This window comes from Lonchura striata, chromosome 2, assembly GCF_050655825.1.
Source record: "Lonchura striata isolate lonStrDom1 chromosome 2, ASM5065582v1, whole genome shotgun sequence".
Lineage (NCBI taxonomy): Eukaryota > Metazoa > Chordata > Aves > Passeriformes > Estrildidae > Lonchura > Lonchura striata.
Genome location: NC_140704.1, coordinates 112,620,640 through 112,645,243, shown reverse-complemented (window position 1 = coordinate 112,645,243; position 24,604 = coordinate 112,620,640). Strand labels below are relative to the sequence as shown.

The 24,604-nt window shown below is 36.7% G+C and overlaps 1 long non-coding RNA gene across 1 annotated transcript in view; it reads right to left on the bottom strand.

Annotated features, from left to right (window-relative positions):
- Positions 1–13,514: 13,514 nt before the first annotated feature.
- Positions 13,515–24,604, bottom strand: part of LOC110468138 (uncharacterized) — a 55,702-nt gene continuing 44,612 nt past the window's right edge. The window contains exon 4 of the long non-coding RNA XR_002465034.4: positions 13,515–14,802. This is a non-coding gene — a long non-coding RNA (uncharacterized LOC110468138). The remainder of the gene's footprint in view (positions 14,803–24,604) is intronic.

Genomic DNA, 24,604 nt, shown 5'->3' with positions numbered 1-24,604 from the left:
TGGTGGTGCTCCCTCCCAGCTCTTGTGTACCTGGCTGGCAGAGCATGGGTTCTGAAAGTTCTTGATGTAGAGAATAAGCACTACCAGGCAACAACCAAAACATCAACAGGTTATCATTATTTCGGTAATTAATCCAAACACAGCGCTGTACCAATTACTAAGAAGAAACTGAGCTGAAACTAGGACAGTAGTTTTATGCTATGCCTTATATTTAATAGCCAGTAAAATGGGCAATGGGTTTTTTTTCTGTTATTGTTAAGTATTAGGTCATGTACCCTTTATAAAATCTAATCCTTATACACTTGATGTGAGACTGAATGAAAGTTTAAGGTTCACTAGAAGATCTAGACAGTTAATTGCAGTCAGCAACATTTTGCTGATCTTTAGTTTACCAGGGGCTACGCTGGGAGAAAAACATTCATCAGGCATGGTTTCTGTACTAAGATGTGAGCTACAGATCAGGCTGAAATAATTTTGTGCTTTCATCACTTTGCAGAACTACTTCATTTTGGGTGGTGTGTTAGCTGAGTCAGCAAGCTTTGTGTATAAACATGAAAGATAGACAGATAAATGCATAAAATTTAAATCAAGAGATTGTAGCAGGAAATCAAATAGCTTAAGTACCAGTGCTAGCAGAATAGATAATGTGGTTAAAAAATACTTCTGATTTATAATCTTTACAGATTAGATATGTCCAAACAATTCATTCAATCTAATTAATCAAATATCTTCTGAAACATGAAAAATAGAAAACTAGAAAAGTTCCTTTGTAATTTTTCTACATTGGGCTGTTTTTTTTTTCCTGTACTAAAAAAGTTCAGGTTTAAATAGATAAGTGCCTTAGACTATGGGGTGTTATAGAAGGAATGAGAATTGTTCTAATACCATTTGGACAATAGCAGCTGTTTTTATCTGCAATGCCAGATTAATTTTGGCACCATTCCTGCTGTTTTCTGTGTGAAAACCCAGTGGGGGTGAGGATATCAAGACAGGGTTTATGTGAATGGTCATTGCCAGAGTTCTGCCTCTATGGAAAAGGAAGAAAAAGAGAGCCTAGATTTGAGCAGATATTGACTGACAAGCCTAAAGACTGACTTTCTGCGTTTACCAGCAGAATGGCTGTTTCGCTAACATAGAATGGCAGTCCAGGCTTCAGCATGCAGTACTGCCAGCATCCTTGTTCAGAAAAGATCAGGGTTTTGAGTGAGAGGCCAGAACAAATCTTCATGGTCATATATACTGCTCTCCTGGGCTGCATTAGAAGTGTTAGAAAGTCAAGGGAGGGGACCCTTCCTCTCTGCTTAGCAATGATGAGGCCACGCCTGGAGTACTGTGTCCAGTTCTGGGCTTCTCAGAGCAGGAGAGCCATGGACATGCTTGAAGCAATTCAATGAAAAGCTACAAAGAAGATTAGGGGACCAAAGCATTTTAACTGTCAGGAAGAACTGAGCGATCTAGGCCTGTTCAGCTTGGAGAACAAAAGGCTCAGAGGCTACAAAAGTCTACAATCTATCAATCAATTCTGAAAATACCCAAAAGAAGAGTGAAAAGATGAGAGAAGCAGGCTGTTTTCAGTAGCACCTGGTGAGAGGAACACAGGCAGTAGGCACAAACTGAAACACAGAAGGGTCCAGCTGAATATCAACCCTTTTTTTACTGTAGGGTGACCAAGCACAAGAAGAAGTTGCCATAAAGGTTGTGGAATCTCCATACTTGAAGGTATTTAAAAGATATTTGGACATGTTCCTGGGCAACTGGTTCCAGATGAACTTGCCTGAGCATTGTGGTGGCATAAAAAAACCTCCAGAGGTACCTTCCAACCTCAGCCATTTTGTGATTCTGTGATTCAACCTCCCTGCTGTGATCACCAACAAGGACACAGGATAGTAATTTTTTGTGCCTATATAAAAGTTGGGTGGAGACTAAATGCTGAAATTTTGTGTAGGACACTGAATAGATTTCTAAGTTCAGTCACCAGCCAGCAGAACCAGCAACAGGCAAAGGCCTCAAGATCTGTATTGTCATCATTTTTATCCCAAGTCACTTCTTCATCCTCATAAAGGGTGCCAAGGTCTGTGCTGATACTACATTGTCCTCTCTGTCCCACGTTGTCTGAATGAGAGAATGAGAGGCTCTGCTTTCATAGGCTTTAATAGCAATAACTGTGGGCCAGACTGTGCACTCAGGTGCAATACAAGCTGCAACACTTCATGAATAGTTCTTTACACCACCATACTTCAATGAGACTCTTTGATGTAATTATTCATACAGAATGTCATGGAAGCAGAAATTCCTATGCCAAACAATCATACATAGCTTGAACCCATGGAGCTGTGAAAGAATGCAGACGGACTTTTTTCTCTCTCCTCAGCAGGACTGTGTCTGATCCTACTAAATTCCAGCCTTTTATTTATTTATTTTTAAGATCACTGATGCCTTAGAAAGGACACAGAAGAATGTTGGATATGCTTCTTTCTTCTAAATAGTAGTCTCTGATTTCAGTATATGCTACTCTTTCATAATTATTGGAAAGATGTAGCAAAGGCAATAAGAAAAAGATCTTATATTTGTGGGAGTGGTTTTTTTTTTTTTTTTTGGTTGGTTGGTTGGTTGGTTCTAATTTCAGTCTTATTCCTTCCTTTCCCACATCTATCCAGAAATATTATGTATAACTTCATGACTGGCTGGAAAAACTGTAGATAAAGGTATGTGAAATGCCAATTGTCATGTACATCATTTTCTACTCACTGAGTACAAGACGAAACTCCACTTGAAGGTTTGGAAATTGGGTATTATCTCCACTCTTCAATATTGAACAATAAGAGGTTCTTCATATCACAAGATAAGCACAGAAAAAAACACCTGAGGAGCTCTTTATCAGTGAAAAATACTCTAAGAACAATACATAACATTTAGATAGAAACAGAGGGTGATTACACTTTGACTAAAGTTTAAAAAAATACCTGCTTGCAAATCACTTTGCAAAAAGAAAGTCAGATAAATATATTCTATCAACAAAAACAGTTTAATCATATATGCTGTCTAATGCTGTTTTACAATTGCAGTGACCAGTTTGCAAGGAATAGACTTTGATAAACAACTCTACAGATAAAATACTGTTTCTCTGGAGCTTGTTAGTCATATCCTGATGTGTCACTGATGGCTCAGAGAGATAAAAAGAATAATAAGGGAAACATGGTTGATCAGACACGTTGATCAAATTCACAGAACTAATTCTACATATGCATATATGCAAACTTCAATGCACATAGACATTTACTCAAAGGTATACATACATAGGCAGTTATTCGAAATCTAAGAATGCAAGAATGGTTTCCAGTACAAGACAACATTGAAAATACTGAAAAATTTCTTTACTTTTGAAACAACAGAAGAAAGAAACTCAGCCTTCCCATCCTACCAGGTATTCTAATTGCAAGTATAGTATTATATAGGAAAATATTGTGCACAGTTAAATAAACAAAAAACTAAGGAAATTTACCCAAGTGGGGGAGCAAAAGCCATTTGAAGACTGCATTATTTTAACTGATCAAAGTGTGGTCCGTAGAAGAAGCAGTCACAGCTCTGAAAGGAGATAGCACCTAAAAGGGCATTCATTCTATATGAAGTTTAGTATTCCTTTTTTTTTGTGAACCCACTGATGTGCCATCTAGATAGGCTTGAATTAGAAGGAAGGGTGCTATTAGAAAGAGAAACTGGGATGAGGAGTCAGAATCCTAGCTCCCTTCTAGCTTCTTCTGAGATTTGAGATGGCTGCAGATGCACTTAGCCTCGTTTCTCTTGTGAGAGATACAAATACTTGTGGTGGGTGGGAAGGCCAATGAGCCAAAACATGATTATTAACGTCAGCTCAGGAAAAAGAAACATTCTGTTGCTGATTCAGCAGGTTTACGTCTAATTTAAAGTACACAACTAAACCACTAAACCACACATTGACTTCTACATGACTAAAATTTTTGAAATCCAAAGTAATTGGCTAATAGCTTGCCAGCTGGAGCTTAAAGCCTTGATACTGAGTATGCTATGTGTATCTATAGACATAATATACATATAACATATATTTATATGTTTTTCTCTCCTGTGAAAACAAAGTTTTAAGAATGGATTGACATGTCTTTCTTTATTAAGATTATTTTGAATATAACTTATTTTGAAAAAGATTTCTCCAACCTACCCGCCCAAGTGTTCTAGACTAGGCATCTCATTCTCACACTGTGTACCACAAAGCACACGATACATCATCATATATCAAAATTAGAGAGGAATGAGTCACAGTAGATTGAAATTTTGGATGACTTACTTTCCATGTATGTGATTTGCAAATTGGGCCTGATAGCTCAAAAGATTGCTGTTTTCTCCAGCTTCTTTTTTTGTCTAAAGATAGAAAAGAGTTAGCAAACACTGGGACCATTGTAATTCGACTGCTTCCAGTATTTACATAGGCACCTTCTTTCTTCTCTTAGTTAGTGTTCCAGATGTTCTGCTGGTACTACTTCTTCCTCCAGACAGTTTTCCTTTCTTTCCACCATGCTGCACATTATCCTTTATTTTTCTTAAAGCTAACAGTGACAGCTCTAGTGCTGCCTCCTGCAACCCCAATAAATAAACATAACTTGGACATTCTTGGCTGAACCCACTTAGCTGTTAGGCTGCTTGCCTCCTGCTACTGCAAGCACATATCTAGGATCTTCTTCAACCCTGTTCACAGGTTCCCTATATTGCATGTCTGGTCCTTGAAGAAGTTCTTAAATATAGCCTTCGTCCACAAGTATAATATCCTCTATTTTACGCCACAACAGGAATCCCAAAATAGAAAAACAGGAAATAATGAAACCCTTACAAGTATTGTTGAACCACAGATCTATTCTTGAGTGGAGGTTCTGGCCTGGCTTTCTCTTCTGCAGATCAACCCAACCATCCCTTGATACAAACAAAACAGTGTTAAAAGCACAGTAGTGTGTCACCCAGTGATTCATTATCCTGCAAGTCAGAACTAGAATAATCACTTCTTAAACAGTGAAGTACCACCACATAGTATAAGAAAAGGTGACATTTTAAAAAATGCTTTTTTAAAGATTTACTAGTCAATACCCCCAGAGAAGTTGCTTAAATAAAACTGTAGATTTTAAGTGTATGCTAAATGCTTGCCCTAAAGCCTTATTCCAATTCCATTGATGCTGATAGAAGCAGAATCCACTGAGGCAGAAGCAGAAGGCTGGAGCAGTTAAACTTCAGCTGTGCTAAAATTCACAGCCTTTTGCAGTTTCTTGCTACTGCAGAAAGAATGAGGCCAATCAAGTATGGGTTTTCCCTGTTCCTCTTGTTGGCAAATTCTTCCTTACTTGATGCCCAAATACTTTCTGTTTCTTAATATCTGCTGAGTGTCTTACAGTCCCTATTTTGTAGACCTGGATGTTATGAACCTAGATGGTTTGAAAAATAAGTCAAAAATATGAGAGTATGTGCCTTCATGCTTTGGACAATGGTTCAGTCTCATAAAGGATACTAATAATCTCTGTAATGGTCATACCTGTCCTATATAATTTCTTAATGCCTTCTTTCTTAAGCTAGTGCTTGATTTATGCCACAACACAGTACTCTTTATATTCTTTTTTCTTTTTCATCTTATCTAAAGATGTTCTCATTATCCATATAAATGCCTATTTTTCTTTCTGAACTCTATGTCTCAGTGAAATCTTATGGCAGTGAGTTTGACTGGCTAATTATGCATTGTATAAAAAAATCCTCTTTTATCAGCTTGAATTTATTTCTTTTCAGTTTCATCTACTGTACCATTATTCTTGTCTCATGACAAAGGGCAAGAAAGTTTATCTTGGTTTAAAATCTCTTCATATTGCTTTTGTTTGATGAGCACCATTACTATATCCCCATTAAGTAATACAGCAAGGATCTCACTAGGGCTCAGTCTTTGGATATTATTGGCTTTCATTTTTTGGCTTTTTATTTTATTTTTTTTTAATATCAGAACACTGAAGGCTTTCTAGTAGATATAAAGGTCCTGATTAAATGGAATATCGCTGTGTTTCTAATAAGGATGTTTTGCAGATATTTAGAATCAATCCAAAGGCCTCCAGAACAAGGACTACCCACTAAAATCTATTGTTTCTACACTGACCTCTCATCAGGGTTCAGCACTCTGTATATCAACTTGATTCCTGAAAGCCTTGCTCATTCAGTGTTGGTTTATGTTGCCAATAACCTCTAATTATCTCATCTCCAAACTATTCTTTGTTTTTAATTTTTTTTTAATTTTACTGTCTTCTTATGTAAAAGCTTTTATGTGGTTCATTTACTTCACTATTCTTTTGCCCTTTGCTTAAGTGCTATGCAAGCACAGAGTGACCCCAAGGATTAGGGGTGCTTTTGAGCCTGTATCCCTTCCAGCTCATATGATGCAGCCATACAGCAGCACAGGATAATGCACATCTACCTGAACAGCCATCCCTCCATCGTTTAAACTGGGTTTGAAGCAGGAAGGGGATGCAGGTGGGCTCTCTGGAAGCAAGCCCAAGGGTAGTAAGCCTGAGTTAGGGGTGAAATCAGAAGCCCAGCTGAGATGCATGTATACTAATACGCACAGCATGGGCAACAAACAAGAGCTGGAGGTCATAGTGCAACAGCAGAGCTATGAACCTGTCATGGAAATGTGGTAGGATGACTCACATGGCTGGGGTGCTGCACTGGATAGCTACCAGCTCTTCAGAAGAGATAGGAAATGGGGAAGAGGTGGGGGGATAGCCCTTTATATAAGGGAAGCTTTTGATGCCATGGGTATTGAAACTAATGAGGATGAGGTTGAATGCCTAGGGGTAAGCATTAAGGGGAAGGCCAGCGAGGCTGACATCCTACTGGGAGTCTGCTATCAACCACCCACCCAGGAAGAAGAGGTGGGCAATTTAGTCTATAAGCAGCTGGAGAATGTTTCAGGATCACCAGCCCTTGTTCTTGTAGGTGACTTTTACTTACCAGGAAACTTAACACAGCAGAAAAGGGGCAGTCCAGGAAGTTCTTAGAGTGTGTGGAGGACAACTTTTTGTCACAGTTGGTGAGTGAGGCCACCAGGGGAGGAATTATGTTAGAACTGGTGTTTGCAAATAGAGATGGGCTGGTAGGATATGTGGTGGTTGGAGGCCACTTGGGGCATAGTGATCATGAAATTATAGAGTTCTCGATAATAGGTGAAATCAAGAGGAACATCAATAAGACTCTTTCATTGAATTTCTGGAGGGCAGACTTTGGCCTATTTAGGAGACTTATTCAGAGACCTCCTTGGGAAGTAGTCCTTAAAAAAAAGGGAGTCCAGGAGAAGTAGGCATGCTTCAAAACAGAGGCCTTGAGGGCACAGGAACAGACTGTCCCTGTGTGCTGAAAGATGAGCCAAGGCAAACATCCAGCCTGGATGGGCAACAAGGTTTTGAAGGAACTTAGGAATAAAAAGAGGATGTATTATCTTTGGAAGGAAGGTCAGATCTCCAAAGAAGTATTTAAGCGAATTACTAGGGCATATAGGAAAAAAATTAAAGAGGCCAAAGCTCCGTTTAAACTTAATTTGGCAACTTTTGTAAAGGATAATGAAAAATGTTTTTACAAGTACATTAACAGCAAAAGGAAGGGTAATGCCAACCTTTGTTCTCTACTGGACACAGGAGGAAACTTAGTAACTGCAGATGAGGAGAAGACAGATGTGCTTAACTCCTTGTTTCCTTCAGTCTTTAGTGGGAGGACAACTTGTCCTCAAGACAAATGTCCTCCTGGGTTGGTAGATGGTGTCAGGAAGCAGAATGGTCCCCCTGCTATCCAGGAGGAAACAGTCAGAGAACTGCCGAGCTGCTTGGATGTTCATAAATCTATGGAACCAGATGGGATCCATCCCCGGGTGATGAGGGAGCTGGCAGATGAGATTGTGAAGCTACTCTCCATCATTTACCAGCAGTCCTGGCTCACTTGGGAAGTTCCAGATGACTGGAAGCTTGCCAATGAGACACCCATTCACAAAAAGGGTGGGAAGGAGTATCCTAGTAATTATAGACCAGTTAGCCTGACTTTAGTACCCAGTAAGGTTATAGAGCAGTTTATTGAGTGTCATCTTGCAGCACTTACAGGATGGCCAGGGTACAAGACCCAGCCAGCATGGGTTTAGGTCGTGTTTGACCAACTTGGTCTCCTTTTATGACCAGGTGACCCACCTGGTGGATGCAGGAAAGGTTGTGCATGTTGTCTGTTTGGACTCCAGCAGGCTTTTGACACTGTCTCCTACAGCACACTGCTGGAAAAGCTGCAGCCCATGGCTGGGGCAGGAGCACTCTTCACTGGGTTAGGAACTGGCTGGATGGCCGGGCCCAGAGAGTGCTGGTGAACGGTGCTGCATCCAGCTGGGGCCAGTCACCAGTGGTGTCCCTCAGGGCTCTGTGCTGGGGCCATTCTGTTCAATATTTGTATTGACGACATGGATGAGGGGATTGAGACTTTCATTAGTAAATTTGCAGATAATACTAAACTGGGAGCATGTCTTAATCTGTTGGAAGGTAGGAGGGCTCTGCAGAGAGACTTGGAATGGTTGGATGGATGGGCAGAGTCCAATGGGATAAAGTTAAATAAGTCCAAGTGCTGAGTCCTGCATTTTGGCCACGGTAACCCTCTGCAGTGTTATAGGCTGGGGATGGTGTGGCTGGAGAGTGCCCAGGCAGAAAGGGACCTGGGTGTATTTGTCGACAGCCAGCTGAACATGAGCCAGCAGTGTGCCCTGGTGGCCAAGAAGGCCAACAGGAATAGTGTGGCCAGCAGGAGCAGGGAGGTCATTCTTCTGTATTCAGCACTGGTAAGGCCACACCTTGAGTGCTGTGTCCAGTTCTGGTCCCCTCAGTTTGGGAAGGACATTGAGACACTTGAGCACATCCAGAGGATGTAACGAGGCTGGTGAGGGGCTTGGAACACAAGCCCTGTGAAGAATGGCTGAGGGAGCTGGGATTTTTAGCTTGGACCAAAGGAGACTCAGAGGTGACCTTATCACTCTCTACAAGTCCCTGAAAGGTGGGGGTTGGTCTCTTTCTCTAGGCACCAACTGACAGAACTAGATGACACAGTCTTAAGCTGTGCCAAGGGAAATATAGGTTGGGTATTAGGAAAAAGTTTCTTAGAGAAAGAGTGATAAAGTATTGGAATGATCTGCCTGGGGAGGTGGTGGAGTCACCATCCCTGGATGAGTTTATAAAAAGGTTGGATGTGGCACTTGGTGCAATAGTTTAGTTGAAGTGTTGGGGCATGCCCAACACTTGGGCATGGAGTTGATCATCTTGAAGATCTCTTCCAACCAAGTGATTCTGTGATTCTGTGATTCTGTGATCCTTAGGGTTCATATTTTGCTACGCTTTCATTTGTCCTGAAAAGGTGAGCAGTCTGATTATGTGAAAGTGCTTGATGTGCACTCATAAAAGGCCTCTCCTTTTCAACAGAAACTTGAAACTGGTATAAAAACCTCCACATAGCAATAGCTAACCTTAAGCTGCCAGGAGAACCACAAGTCTGTTTGACACTACTTCACTGATTATCTTTGGGCTGTAGCTTGAGCAGAGCTCAGTTAAATATGCATAGGAGAGTCTGGTTTAAAGTCATTCTATACTGCTTCTCACCTATTGGTCTCAGCTGCTGCCTAGTGTAATTACATTTCCAGGTGTCTAATTTCTAGGAGTGATCAGAAGGGTTATATGGAAATAATCACCCTCAAGGACTAAAAGCTCTTCTGGATTTTATCACCACAGAAGGAATGTGGGTGGCAGACTGTCTTAGGCACCTGTCTATGCAATGGACAGTCAAGCTCTGGGAAAGATTTTAGAAGAGGAAAGAAGAAAGTAAATTTTAAAACCTTTGACCATCAAATTGCATTTAATATAATAAAAGAATAATTCTTAATCCAAAATTTCATTGTTGACAGGTTCTGTATGAATATTACATGGTTTTATCTCCATATTTTTTTTTTCCAGATTGTAAAATCGATTTTTGGCCATGTTAAATAATATTCTCATGATACAGAATACTGAAGGAGGAAACTGGTAGCATCTTACTATTGCAGGGCATATAGCTTCCTCCTGGCATTAGACTTGTGCCTTCTCACACAGAGCCCTTCATCTGAACACATGACTGTGATGGAGGGGAAGGAAGAACAGAAAAGAGCATGACAAAAAAATCAAATCCTTGTTCTATTGAAACCATCTTGCTGGGGTTTAATTAGAGGATTTCAGGAAGCCCCAGACTAGTAAATGGAAATCTTTGTGATTTGCCTTGGTAATTACTGGAATGAAATTTCAGGAGCTGAGATAATTCCCAAGGGAAAGTGCATCTGTGCACTTCAAATTAGCTGCTTATATGCTCACTTAGATTCTTTACATGCCTTCCAAACCATGCTGGCATACTTATAAGGTATGCTCATGTTAGCAGATTTAGAAGGAGGGAATCTTTGGCAGATTACCTTGGCAGAAATCTTCTCTCAGTGTTTCTTGTAGAGTGCTTCTCTCCTCCTAGAAAAGATATCCTAAGGGAATTCAGCTTTTTCTCCAGAGATATCTCCCTAAATCCCAAAAAATCAAAATCAGAAGAATAAAAGCATGTTATTCAAGATCTTCAGCCTCTCCTGAAGCAACACACACCTGGCAGTCCTGGCTCTGTTCCCAGGCTGGTGTAATTTCAACCCCACATATGAGTAGCAGGCTGACAAAGTTTAAGGTTTAGTGTCCTGTGACCTCATAGAAATAAGGAATGGAGTAAATATTATCAGAAAAGGGGGTGGCTCTGGTTTCTGAAGGCACAAGCATTGTGCTTCCAGCCCTAACCACTTTCAGGTATCAGATTATGAAGATATGGATTATCTTTTGAACTATTTTATTTGGAACGTTTTAGAGCTTCCCTTATTCTTACAAACTAGGACTTTACAGTTAGGGGTTTAAAAAGTGTTCTTGTAGGCTTGGTGCTTTTTGTTTAACTTTTAAAATCCTTCACTATTCCTTTACTTGTTTGTGAAGTTACTATAAGGTCCTAATTCCTCACTATTTATTCCTGTTCTCTGCCAGTATGAAGCTCTGAAAAAAGTCATAATTTGCCTGCCTGAAAAATTGCATATATTTTAAACACACTTTTTCAGACCACTTTGGAGATGCTATTGTGTTTCTATGTGAAGCTACCAGCAGTTAGCAAGAATGGACAAAAGCAAACCCAGCTGCCCAGGTACACAGGTATCCAGGGCTACTCGATGTACCTCAGACAATGTTTCTGGCTTCCAACAGCCCCTCCAGAAGGGCACGAGTCTCTTGTAGTCCACTGCTGTATATCTGCCAGGCCTCCATAGTTGCCTTGGCTTTATTATACCATTTCACTGATGTTGAATGCTTATTCTGAGTTGACAGCATCCCTGGAAGCTGGTTTTATAACTCCTTTTGAGGTTTTTTCTTATATTATGCTTTCAGAAATCTCCACCAAAAAATATATATCCCTCTGTCCCTTGTTTTCCATATAGGCACAATTAAATATTGTTATGTTCCATAACCCACATGAAGTGTAGGGAACATGAGCATTCCTGGCTGCACTCCTGCTATGGCTCAGTCTCAGTCTTGAATTCATAAATAAAAATCCCATGCAAATTAGCTCATTTATTTGCAGTCAGGATGATGCTAGCACTTGTCACAATCATGTATTCTACATTTATTTCTGTCTCTCAGGTTTGTTTTTTTTTCCAAACTATTCATATTTTTGTCTCCTGTTATTTATTTTCCTATAGTTCAGCCTAGCTTGCCCATTACTGTGGCCAAAGCTGAAACTGCAGCATTCAAATAAATCTTTTTATTTTCTCATCTTTTCTTCCATTTTTGAAAAAGAAAAGAAAACCAAACCAAACCAAACAACAACAATAAAAAAAAGTATTCTAATATTTTTTCCTCTTTAAGAAGGGAGCTCTAGTCTCTTTTACTCTATGGAAGTGAAGCAGATTTTTTTTTTGTTCCCCCTCCAAAATTCAATAATAAACATTTAGATTTAGTTGTCACTTACATTAAGTATAATTGATTTAGGGATAGTTCCAACAAATCTGAAGAAGCCCACACACACTGAATTTTGGTTAAAATACACATTAGAATTATTTATGTCATTGTATTTCAAAAGCTGCTTCATGATCATTACCGGGATGAAAATCTGAGTAATGTCTTGATGCAGTTCCTAGAGAGTCAATGGCAAGTCTGGAGTCAGGGATAAAATTGCCATTGTAAAATTTGCTCTTGCTGACTGAGATACAAGAAGTGTATTATTAAAAAAGAAGTTTCTTATAAAGTATGTTTCCTTTAGGTTTCTTCAGTTTCCTGAAACATAAGCGATGTTTGGTTGTGTCTAAGACTCAGAGGTGTCCTGTTTTTCATTCCACAGATCAGCTTAAAAACATTCCATTCCTATGCCAAACTGAAGTAGTGTTCACAGCAGCCAGAGCAGAAACACATTGGTAGGAGGTAATGCATTGAGACTATGAAAACCAGGCACGTCTCAGCTACGATGTTGCTGTAAAGGAAAGGTTCATCTGAACAAAAGAAGGGACACAAACTCCATCGTGCTGAACAATACTCCCTCTCTTTAGCCTTGAACACACAATTTACTATCCCTCCTTCACTTTTCCCATCTCTGAAAAGTTCCTGTTTGAGAAGCATTTGGAAGTTAAAAGGGGTAATAGAAAAGTTCTGAATTACCATCATCAGTCTTCTCCAATATCTAAACTAGGACAACAGAACTTTCTATCAAATTTATTTTTATCTAAAACTAGTAGTCTCAAATGGACTCTGCTTTCCATTAGATAATGAAAAATTCCTGAAGTAAAATGGGAGATAAAGGTGAGAAATAAAATTGAAAAAAAAAGGGCAATAACTGTTAGCATAAAGAGGGAAAGTCTGGAGAAGAAAAAACAACCAACCATAAAAACCCCCACAAAGACCAATAACAAAACAGGGAACATATTTAGAGGCAAACCAGAAGGTTTGCACACTAATCAGTTAATGCTGAGTTTAAATGCAAGGCTATGCTGGCTCTGTTTTCTAAAGGACAAAATTACAGAATGCATTTTCATTGTTTAACCTAATTGCTATTTTGAAAATGTATTCCTTATCACTGCATGCTAAGGGAATGTGAACATTTGTTCTTTTATTGTAAGATTTATGTTGCTAACCTTCAAACACTGGGTGATATATGGGTTCAGATCTTTACTGACAAATTCCAGGTTCCCTGAACTCTAAAAGTTGGAATGCAGGTAAAACAGCAAATACAACTCACTTATCAGATTTCTCAGCATGAGGAGAACTTAAATAAAAACCATCAGGAGTGAATATCAAATAGCTGTGACCTATAACCATACCTGACAGTTAAGAATGGACTCAATCTATGTATGCTTTGTCTGACATGTAGAAACTGCTACCCAGGAAGACAAAAGAACAATGGCTTAGAAAGAAAATATTCCAGAGAGATTGTATTTCAGATATGAAAGACAAGATAATTTATGATGAGCATTAGTGACATTAGAGACACTGTTTTTCTAGGTAGGTGAAAATGCGACATTCTATTTAACAGACAAAAGCCACAGAGAACTGGTGCATTTGGGAAACTCCAACCCTTATAAATTTGTATTAGAGCAAACTGAGAAAGCAAATGAAGCCAAGCTATCAGCAGTCTTAAAATCAAATGTGCAAGTAAAGCAGTAAGAGCAAGTAAAGGTCAGATTTTATGGCAAAAATCAAGGATTAAATCATGGGAGCTGTCATCATTGATGGTATCATATATTTCCTTTTTAATACAAAGCATGGTCATGGGCTGTGTTTCTGTGGTAACAGGAAAGGTTGACATCAGAATTATGATGTAAATGAATGGATCCTCACATACCTTCTGATTCACAATCAGTGAAGGATGCACATAAGGAGCTTAGATGTAACTTCTCTAAGAAATCATTAAAAAGAACAAAGAGGAAAGGGTATATGCACTGACAGAGGGCTCTGCACATTTTTTGACAGAATAGCAATAATGAGCATGAAGCAAGCTGTTCTATAACATGGCTTCTTTTTAATTTCTCTACTCCCATCTTCTCCCTTTACTTGCTGCTCTGCTGTCTTTCAAAGATTGCATTGTTAGCCCTAAAATATTATGAACAAAGTTGAATAAGACTAATTGAATAAAAATAATGAATATATTGATTCCAGGTATATGTGTCTCCTTTAAATGCAAGTCTCTCCATAGATTTTTGTGTATTGAAAACTGGATTGAGTGCAAAACACATTGCTACACAAGTGAGGACAAAATCATAATAAACCTGGAAATGACCAAAGGACCAATACAAAGATGATGCTGGTTTTCACTCATAAAAGTGGTCTTTATATGCTTCAGTGAAATTTCATGTGTTTGCATGTCCTCTTTCAAGCCAGATATCATGTGCCAAAAAGTAACCCTGAATGAATTACATAGTGAGGTTCTGTATTTCTTCTGTTTCAGTGACTTCTGGATCAAATGAGAATGATTTACAAGTCCAAAGATTATTTTCTGGCTGCCAGACCTGTAAATTCAATCTGGGATCAGAAAAATAAGCATTGTTCTTTCCAGGCCCAAGTGAAAAGTTCACAACAAAATGCCAAACACATTGAAAGCCCAGGTTGCTGCATTTTAAGTTGATCTTGCTTCTATGGTCTTGTTTTCATTTAGAACAGCAAACATTATTTTCTTCCATGTCAAGACTTGACAGTGGTACAACACCTAAAGTAGAAAGAAAATGAAAGTAGGTGAGTAATCCTGAAAGTTGATATTTTGAAATCCAAGGTAGTCAGATGAAAATCTGCCCTTGTATTTTTACTGAGAATTTAATGAAAACTAGTATTTAAAAAAAAAAATTCCAACCCATCAAACAAACAAAAAAAACCACAGAAACACTTACAAATAATATTTTATAATGTGTTAAAATATTTCAATTTTAATATTTTCTTTTGCTTTTAAAATTTACATTTTTAAATTATTTATAAAAAGTTCATTCCCCCATTGTTTTGATGAAGATTATCATACTGAAGTTTTAACAAAATTTTGATGGGCTCATATTATGGCATAGGATTAACTTTTATCATTATTCTGACTGTACTGAATCTGTTCATATAACATCTGTTTTGGCAAACCTGAAAAAAAAAGAACTCTAGCAAATACCCCAGTGAAAAAATAAGATATTTTCAATTGCTTCTCTACACATTCACATGATTTCTTCTGACAATGTAGTATGAAGTGTAGGACTTGCAGCTATGACTGCAAGATGCCCAGTCGAGAAGTTTCTTCTCTTAAGGCAGCCTTTTCAACCCAGAATAATTAAGTGAAGCCTTGTAGAGATACAACAATTAGTCTATTCAGAAATTGTTGGGAAGTTTATGTCCATAATTTAAATAAGTGTGTCATAGGCCAGAACTAGAAGTACATATAGAAATAAATGTGAACATGATGAATAAGCATGCACTAGTTTTACTTTAAATCCTTCATCCAAATGCATTGACATTTTTATTTTTTAAACTGCATAATTTTTTTTTAATAAAAGAAGACTTTTGGTATGTGGTTTCATATGAACTTTTAGATTAATTAGCTTTTGCCTTGTTTATGTGTTGTTTTCTTTCCTTGAATAGTCCAAGAACTCAAAATTCACTCTCTTATACTAATGGTCAAGCAAATTATTTCATCCTTGCACATGAAAGAAGCCATTTCATCTTCCTTTATATGTACCAGAATGAACAAACAGAAGCATAATTGCATTGCTTAGGTGAACAATTACCGTTGTAATTACGATAATTGAACAATTACCAATGCAACAGAAATGTCCAGTATTTGCAATATAAACATATGAAATAAAAAAACATTGCAGAATAAATTAGAATAATAGTTCATTGCCCAGAAAAGTTGTGGGTGCCTCATCCCTGGAAATGTTCAAGGTCAGATTGGATGGGGCTTGAGCATCCTGATGGAGTAAATGACATTCCTTCCATGGTAGGGAGTTGGAACTAGATGTTCTTTAAGGTCCCTTCCAGCCCAAATCATTCCATGATTCTATGATTCCCACCATTTAAATGGTTTTTCAGAAGGAAAAAATGTCTACATAAGTTATGGGTATGTGACACCTGAAGTCCTTGGAAAAGATAACACAGTTATATTACCTTTTTTTGAGTGAGGCATTTACATGTTCATTATTATTTTTCTTAAATAATATCAAGTGACACCAACAACAATGGCAACCAGCAGAGAGTTGGATAAAGGAGAAATTGCACAGTGGTCATGGTGTCTCAGAACGGTGAAGAGACAATCCTAAATGAGTCCCAGGATAGGAATGCTCCACAGCAGCAACTTGGCCGATAGACTCACCATATGACATTTTATGCCGAATATTCAGTGTGGATTAGACTAGAAGAACAAGGAACATCTCTCCACACAGACCTTGAAACTGAATTCTACTACCAGACAGCAACATTCAAGCTTATACAAATGGTCTTCAAAGCTGCACTAAACCTAACTTCTTGCTTCCCTCTACTAGACGTCTTTAAGAGAGCAGTCAAAAATATCTTCTCCCTGCACTTACATTCATTTCATGTCAGTTATGTTGCATATAGAGATGTGATGAAAAATCACCATCTATTTATATGCAAGTTGAAGAAACATGCTTTGACCATGTACTCTAAAAACATCAGATGCCATCTGCAATTGAAATTATGTAAATCTCTTCTGCTGAGGGACAATTAAGAAGCATTTCTAGGAATATTTCTGATGACATTTCACAACAACAGGATGTCATTTATTTTTAAAGCTGTCCTAATATTTAGGTGGAAAACAGAGAAAATATTTTTGCATTAATAAAATAATAATTGCATTAATTTTATTAATGCATTAATATTGCATTAATTTATTACAACTCTGCCTATATATTTAAAACAGACTGATTAAAATTGAAAAAAAAAAAAAGCATTCCATGATTTTGTCAATTAGGCATAATACAAAGTTATCATCTCCTACTGCATAAAGCAAGAATCAATTAACGTTTTGTTTTGTTTTGTTTTGTTTTATGGGTGGAATGATAATCTCACCACAATATTTGGTTTTTAAGGAAGTTCCACTTTTACAGTAGTCAACTTCAGAATCCTTCAAGCACGCCCTAAAGCCAAACACATACATGCTGTTTAGGGGAGGAAGGAAGAATGAATTTAAAACCCGAAAATTCAGCAAGGCAAGAAACCTATAAAAGTTCCTCCCTTGAACTGAAAAAGCTTCCATTTATATATCTGTTCTATTTTAGCATAGGTTGATGTCACTTTCATTATCAGTGTGAGGGAGTGCCTTATTTCAGGGTGGTGTAACCCAAATTGAATCCTTCATAGTCCTAAGATGTTAGAAAGCACTGAAATTCCAAGGAAAAACAGCCCTTGGATTCTACATGCATTTTAAATCAGCAATAAAAAAATAAAAGGAGAAAATTAATAAAAGTAAAAAAAAAGTTCTAAATAAAGCTTTTAAATAAATTTCTTTTCCAGTAGTTTTTAAAAAGTGTTGAAAATATATTTGTATTAGTAGAGTCTAGGAATCACTGTATTAAGCACAAATTATTTCTCAAGAAGAGATGGTTCAAGAATTTAAATTGCCACAGCCAAGACTTGGAAACTGTGAGTGACACTGGCATTTTACCAGTGGAACAACTTAATTACCTGGTTTTCACACTGATTATCAAAGTTCTATTCTTTTTATGATATGCTGTTTTCTGAAGTAGGACACCATGTGACTGTCAGTATCTAAAGTGACAAAGCAGCCCTCAGAAATAAAATTATAATCTCTTCGCCACATGCAAATAAGAGGTGATAATCCTGGCTTCTGCTGAAAGCTGTTCATACAAAAAAATAACAAGAGCTAGAGGCCTGGATATCCATACAAATATTGAATATCACCCACAGGCAGGCATGCCAGATTTCCTCTAGCCAGGATCATATCATTTGTTTTATCCAGAGTGATCCTGAGACGAATGCTTTGCTGTAAATTCTGCCAAACCCTGGGAAAAAAAAATAAGGCTCAAACATTGATTTGGAAGAATTTGAGACATTAAGTTGGAAAGTGGAAGGTTTATCTTCACAGGGATAATACACACTGTAACTTCACCTTCTTCTTCTAAGTGGAATCTTGGTTTTCTTCACTTTTGAGCAAGGAAAACATAATGAAGATTATTAGGAACTTTCAAGAATTATATTTTCAAAAGAGCAAAAGGTTAGCACTATAATTTGAGTTTTTAATGTGCTAGGTCAGTGAAACCATGTCAGATCAGTTCTGTTGATTTCCTGCACACAAAAATTTCTAGAGATACCGGGATAAATATCTTCAACCTTCAAGAAGCACACATTTATGGAAATATTTCTCATCATTGATCACCAGAAACACAAATTTTTCATGACAGATATCAGAGTTCCAAAAGTAAGGTTTCTGAAATTTTTCTAATAAAATCTCCAAAAATGTTTGTTTTTTTTTTCCTGGAGGAGTCTACAGAACACACTGTGGACTTGTAAGTAAAAATATGTTAATGAAAAGAGGAAAAAAACAGAGATATTTAGTTAATTTGGCTAATGCACATTTGGAAAGCTAAGGAGATAAAGGTAACATTTTTCACTCTCTTTCAAAATTCCAAGTTGTAAAAACTTTAAAGTACTCTACATTGCCCAAATTTTAATATAAAGGCAATTAAAATATTTAGTGGCAGAAAATGTAATCAAATACCCATATTCTCAGACTCACTGAGAATATCCTCATTCATCCTTTAAGAGGGTACTGCTTTTGATGGTCCCAGAACTCAAGGCAATATACACTATATATATTAAGAATAAAAATCTCTGATAGGTTCTTCTGAAGTATAGAAACTACAAGAAGAGGAATCTTTGTGGAGAAAGACCATAGAAGCCCCTAATCTACAAATATGAAATCTGTTCTTAGTATGATACACACTTTGTTTTCCAGGTAGGATTCAAAGAATAACTCCTTAGAAAAGAAAAACTTAATTTATTTTGATGGGTATTTGCTAAAACTTGTTTGATATACTTCTTACCTCAAATGCTTTATTTTTAACTGTAAAAGGAAAAAATATCTAATGGAAAATTATATACCAAATCTAGATGTTAAATTCTGTCCTTTTCAGTATGTTACTCAGATTGACAAGGAGGTCATCAATTTGCTAAGTGTTGCTACAAAGATTACAGAAAGCGCACTAAAAGTGCTTTGACTGTCAATGCCTTGATGGCTTCAGAACACATTATGGTGTATAAGAGGTTTCTGTTACACTGAGCACAGTATTTCACCCACAGGCTTTTCCTCAGCTGAGTGTGTCATGGACTCAGAACACAGATCAGGTGTAAAGTTCATCTAGGATCTCAGACAGAATGCAATATTTAAAAATTATTAAAAAAAAAAAAAAATAGGATTTGTCCCAAAAGACCTTGTTCTGCTTTTCCAGAGGTAGAGTGCTCAACCTGAATCCAATCAATTTTTCCACAATGTAGCTGACAATTTTCCCCCTAATCAAGAAGCAGTTCTATCAATTCAGTGAATAGATTCATTCAGGGTTAACCAAACAACAAGGCACCCAAGGATTATTCTGATTGAGATTTTATGGATATTCTGACAGAGCTAAATGTATGCTAAGTCTTGAAAAAAATATCCTTACAACTCCAGATTTCAGTCTTTACTGCATAAAAAAAGTATAAATCACTGCTATATCAACATTTTTAGGAACGTAGGCACAGATCATTGCTAATTATAGCAAAGAAACTCTTTTAAAGTCTACTAGGCAATGGGCAAAGTGATCTGTCAGAGGAAAGAAGGACAAAGAAAAGAAAGAAACACATAATAAATTATTTGTAGAAATCAGAATCAGCTATATAGGCACACATGCTACAAGAGAAACCAAAATCATAACCCTATCTGCAAAACATAATCCTCCTTACCCAGTGTTTTTTTTATTAAGAGACACTTATGGTCTGTCTGGTCAGGCAGCACTATCACCTAAGTTAAGCTGACTGTGTTGATTGAATGCTGTTCTTGTCCATCAACACCTGAATTTTTACTTTCTATTTAGAAGTGACTCTATTTGCTCTTTATGTTACACTTCTTTAATACTACTGATGCTACTTCCTAGTAAAAGAGTGCCAATGTTAAAAAGAACATACAAATCTCAATTTCAAAAGCAGGTATTTTCAAAATTTTACTTATTTTGTGTAGCCAGCATGTTATAATTTTTTTTTGTTTGGTTGTTTTTTTTTTTTTAAATGGGTGCTATTGAAAAAGTAATTTTCCTTTTAATAGTGGAGTAATGGTGGAGTTACAAAAAGAGGAGGCTGAATATCTGAGGGCAGAGTAATTCATTCCATATTAAAATAATTTATCACAAGTTACTCAGAAGATCATCTTACATTTTTTATCCATCAGCTTTTCATATAAGAAAGGTGGCAATGAAATGTCAATAAAATAATTTACACTTCTGGTAAGTTGAGTGGCTAGATTGGGGGAAATAAAAATAAATTAAAATAAGTAAAAATAAAACTTTGGAACACCTAATTTCAGTTTCTTCAAAACATTTTCTTTTCAGAATTACTCACTTGCTTCTAACATGGATAAAACAGATATTTAAGTGTCCTTTCTTGGGAAATAAGCTCTTAATGTTCTAATTTTGTGGGATTTTGCACTGCTTTTTAAATTTGATTTTTTTATATTTAAACAATTTTATTTGAGACTAGAATACTGAAGACAAAGTTTTGTGTGGGTCTAGATCAAAGTTACAGAATTTAGTTATGATAACAGCTTTCTCAAGTCTCTGAAGCAATCCAAATGTTTCTTTTCCAAAATAACAAATAGGTGTGACTAGATAGATAGATAGATAGATAGATAGATAAATAGATAGATGATAGATAGATAGATAGATAGATAGATCGATAGATAGATAGATAGATAGATATATGAATGCTTAAATATATATATATTTGCACATATATTTATGTTTTTTTAATTTATATATCTGTATTTGTATAGGTATGGATACACACAAGAGAATTATTTTTGTTACAAATTATGGAAAAAATATCAATATAACCTGTAAATATGCAGCTTGACATAACTGTTTTACCCTAAAACCTTATAATTAAAAGTTCATTTCCAAAACTAGTGGACAATTAATTCAGTAGCCTGTACTCTTTTGCTGTACTCCAGTTTTGAGGATCTATGTGTATGATAAACATTTGAAAAACCTTTGTTCATGCCTTCAATCAATTATTGTCCTTAGCTAGTATTTCCTGTGGTTATTTCAATGTTATATTTGTTCATGCACTTTTCATATTAATAAGATCAGGACAAACAATCTTTATCTGGAAATTTTCCTGTATGCATAAAAAACTATATTTAGGTTTATGATTGATTATTGATGACTAACAAAAACAATAACATTTTCAAAATTCAGAACAATAATGTTAGAGTAAATATTCTTTGCATAGTGTAAATGTTAATAGTTAGTCATTTCAACCATTTTCAAGGTATCTTTCTAACCCACTTGCATCAGCAGTAGAAACTGTAATCTCAAAATTATGTCAGAAATAATGCTTTTTTCTTAATCATCTTCCTTCTTCTTCTTACCATACCTATTTTTATAATGCTTTAGATATTCCTTGCAATTACTACAGACATTTCACCTGAAACCTAACCCCCTTTTCCATGATAATTTTATCTTACTGCTCAGTCAACACCACACTGAGCATATTTTACAGCAAGGCAAACTCCCTATGTTCTAACCAAAAGCAGAATAAACATTTCTCAGAATTATTAGCATGTTATTGGTACACAACCTCACTTGATTTTTCAGCTAATTTCACTTCATGATTGTGACCTGATCAGGGAGAGAATAGGCAATAATTTCAAAACAAGATGGTAACTAGAGCTATTTAGAACTGACTCAGGTTTTGGGTCTGTCCCTGGTGTGTGCAGCATTGGCAGTCCTGCATGGCTGCTTCATCTTAAGTCAATCATTTTTGCATTGAATGGAAAATACTTGAAACTTACTGATTCTCTATAAATTATTCCACATTTCAAGATAAAATGTCATAACACTATTTTAAACTCAGAGAGCATGTGGCCACATACTATGTATAGCATCAATTAGCATAATACCAGATAACATGAGGTGATATGCAAATAGGAGAAGAATACAGTATTGGCATAGCCCAGCACAGCAAACTCTGACATCTGTTTGGCAATATTTTGCACGTGTAAATTCTGCAGCTCTGTCTGTCTGTGTGTAATGAACTTGTCTGGAAATTCAGAGCACCTAACTGAGAGATTATCTAAAGTAACAGCACAGCAGCAGTCTGTTTTAATTTAGGCTGTCTGAAAGCTACTGCTATGAAAATTAACAGCTCTTAAGTGTGTTAAATAATCCCTGGCCTTCATAATAATTGAGCAGGCTGAAAGAAGTCATACAATTTGTATTATCTTGTTGTCAAACACCAGCTGACTTTTTTTCGCCTTGTATATTGATTTGGAAAATTAACCTGCCTCTAGTCAGACATGTCAGTCTGAAAGAATTTTAAGGACAGCTAGCAAAATCTTCAGGCTACCAGTTTTAAGGTAGCAATGTCAGATGGGATTTAATTTCAGACCCTATGTTTATACTTCCTAACAATTCCAAGAGAGGGCAATTGGGGCACAAATAAATTGCACCTCTGCCTATTTATAAGGTTTTGGGCCAAAAGTAGTGACTGAGAACTGAGGACTGGTTCATTTGTATGAGATAGATAGCAATGCTCTGAAGCCCCAAAATGTATGGTCTATGCTTTCCCATAAATTATGCCTAGTAACACTTTTTCCAATCAATTAGCTACCCTTCACTGACTTATTAATACAGCTATTTTATGTGCTGAAGTCAGATAAAGAGTGCCTTTCAGGCAGCAGCATGTTTGCTTTTCCTTAGCACTTATTTGGTGATGTTACCACCTGAAATTGGTGGCGTCCACCCTCAGAACAGATGGGAGAGGAGAACAAGAGAAGATGACTCATGACCCTGGAGGTATCACAGAACCTTATTAACATCAGGGATGCTGTTGCAACAGTGCCAAGAAGCCCTGGCTAAGGCCAGCGCCTTGTGTTGCCAGGCAGAGACACACATGAGCATATGATGCAGTCCTAAAAGTGTTTCTCTACCTGGACAAAAATTCTGAAGCTATGAATCTCTGCAAGAAATTATGTGGATGATGGTCTACTGTTGCCCAGTTCCTCTAATCTCAAACAAATTTAAACTTCTTCAGGCATATATTATCTCATTTTTCTTCAACAGCTTCTGATGGCCAGTCTTGTTTTGTGGTGACTTTAAAGAGTTAGAAGGTGATATTGATTTTGGGAGAACTAGCTCTGAGGTGGCTATATTTCCCACTTCTTTGGCATTGAGAATAACTATAAGTTTGCTTTTCCAGAAATTTGATTTTTAATTTTCTGGTAAGGTACCTAGAGAATGGAACAGCCATTAATTATAACATTTTTGGCTCATGGAACAGAAAATATTCAATAAAGATGTGCATTGTCATGGAATAAAGAGTGGTTGAAGACCTCAGTTTCTGGAATATAAATACAGATGTGGATGATAGGTCACCACAGGCAGGTGGAAGAAATCCATCATTGTCCAGACAGTTTCCTGAATTATTTCTGTAGCTATCACCAGGGAGAGACCTTTATAAATTGATGGTACTGATGACTGAGCTCTTGCTTTGGGGTCTGACCATGAGCAGAGAGATCTTGGAAACTTATCTTTCCTTTAATTTCAGTTCAATTACATTTCATATCAGAAAAGTTTTGTTTCTATGGTTAGCAGAGAATTCTGATGAAAATTTTGCACTTAAACATACTTTGTGTTATATTACTTCTGTAAAAATATGACTGAAAATATCAGTCCACACATTTTGAAATATTTTATTCTGAATATGAATAAAACAAAGGACACAAATATCTACATTTACTTCACCATAAGTTATCCTTAGTCAAGTTATCAAACTATCTTCCCATAGATACAATAGGTCCAATTGAAAATATGCAGGTTGCATAAAGGTACCCACCAATGAGTACAATTTAGTGAATTTACTTGCAAGTCTGACAAAACTAAATATTTTTTTAATAAAGAAAACATATATAATGGTTTCAGTGTGAAGATATTTTTTTATGCAAATATAAAGTTCAGATACAACAGCTTTCTTAAAATAATTAAACTCCTTATCAAAACTGACATATTTATGGAGAAATTCATACATATAGTGCGTCAGATAAGGATATGCAATGGCCAGTCCAAAGGGAGAAGTAGTATATTTCATAGGACTTGAAAAAACAATATAATGTGTTTGAAGGAAATATAGTTAACATTTTTCTTCTTTTTCTTGACATGAGACTTTAAGAGCAAAGGCTCTTTTTCACATAATAAAAACATTTATCCTATCAACAATTTCAACAAACAGAAAGCATTGAAGTGAATGTTATTTTTATT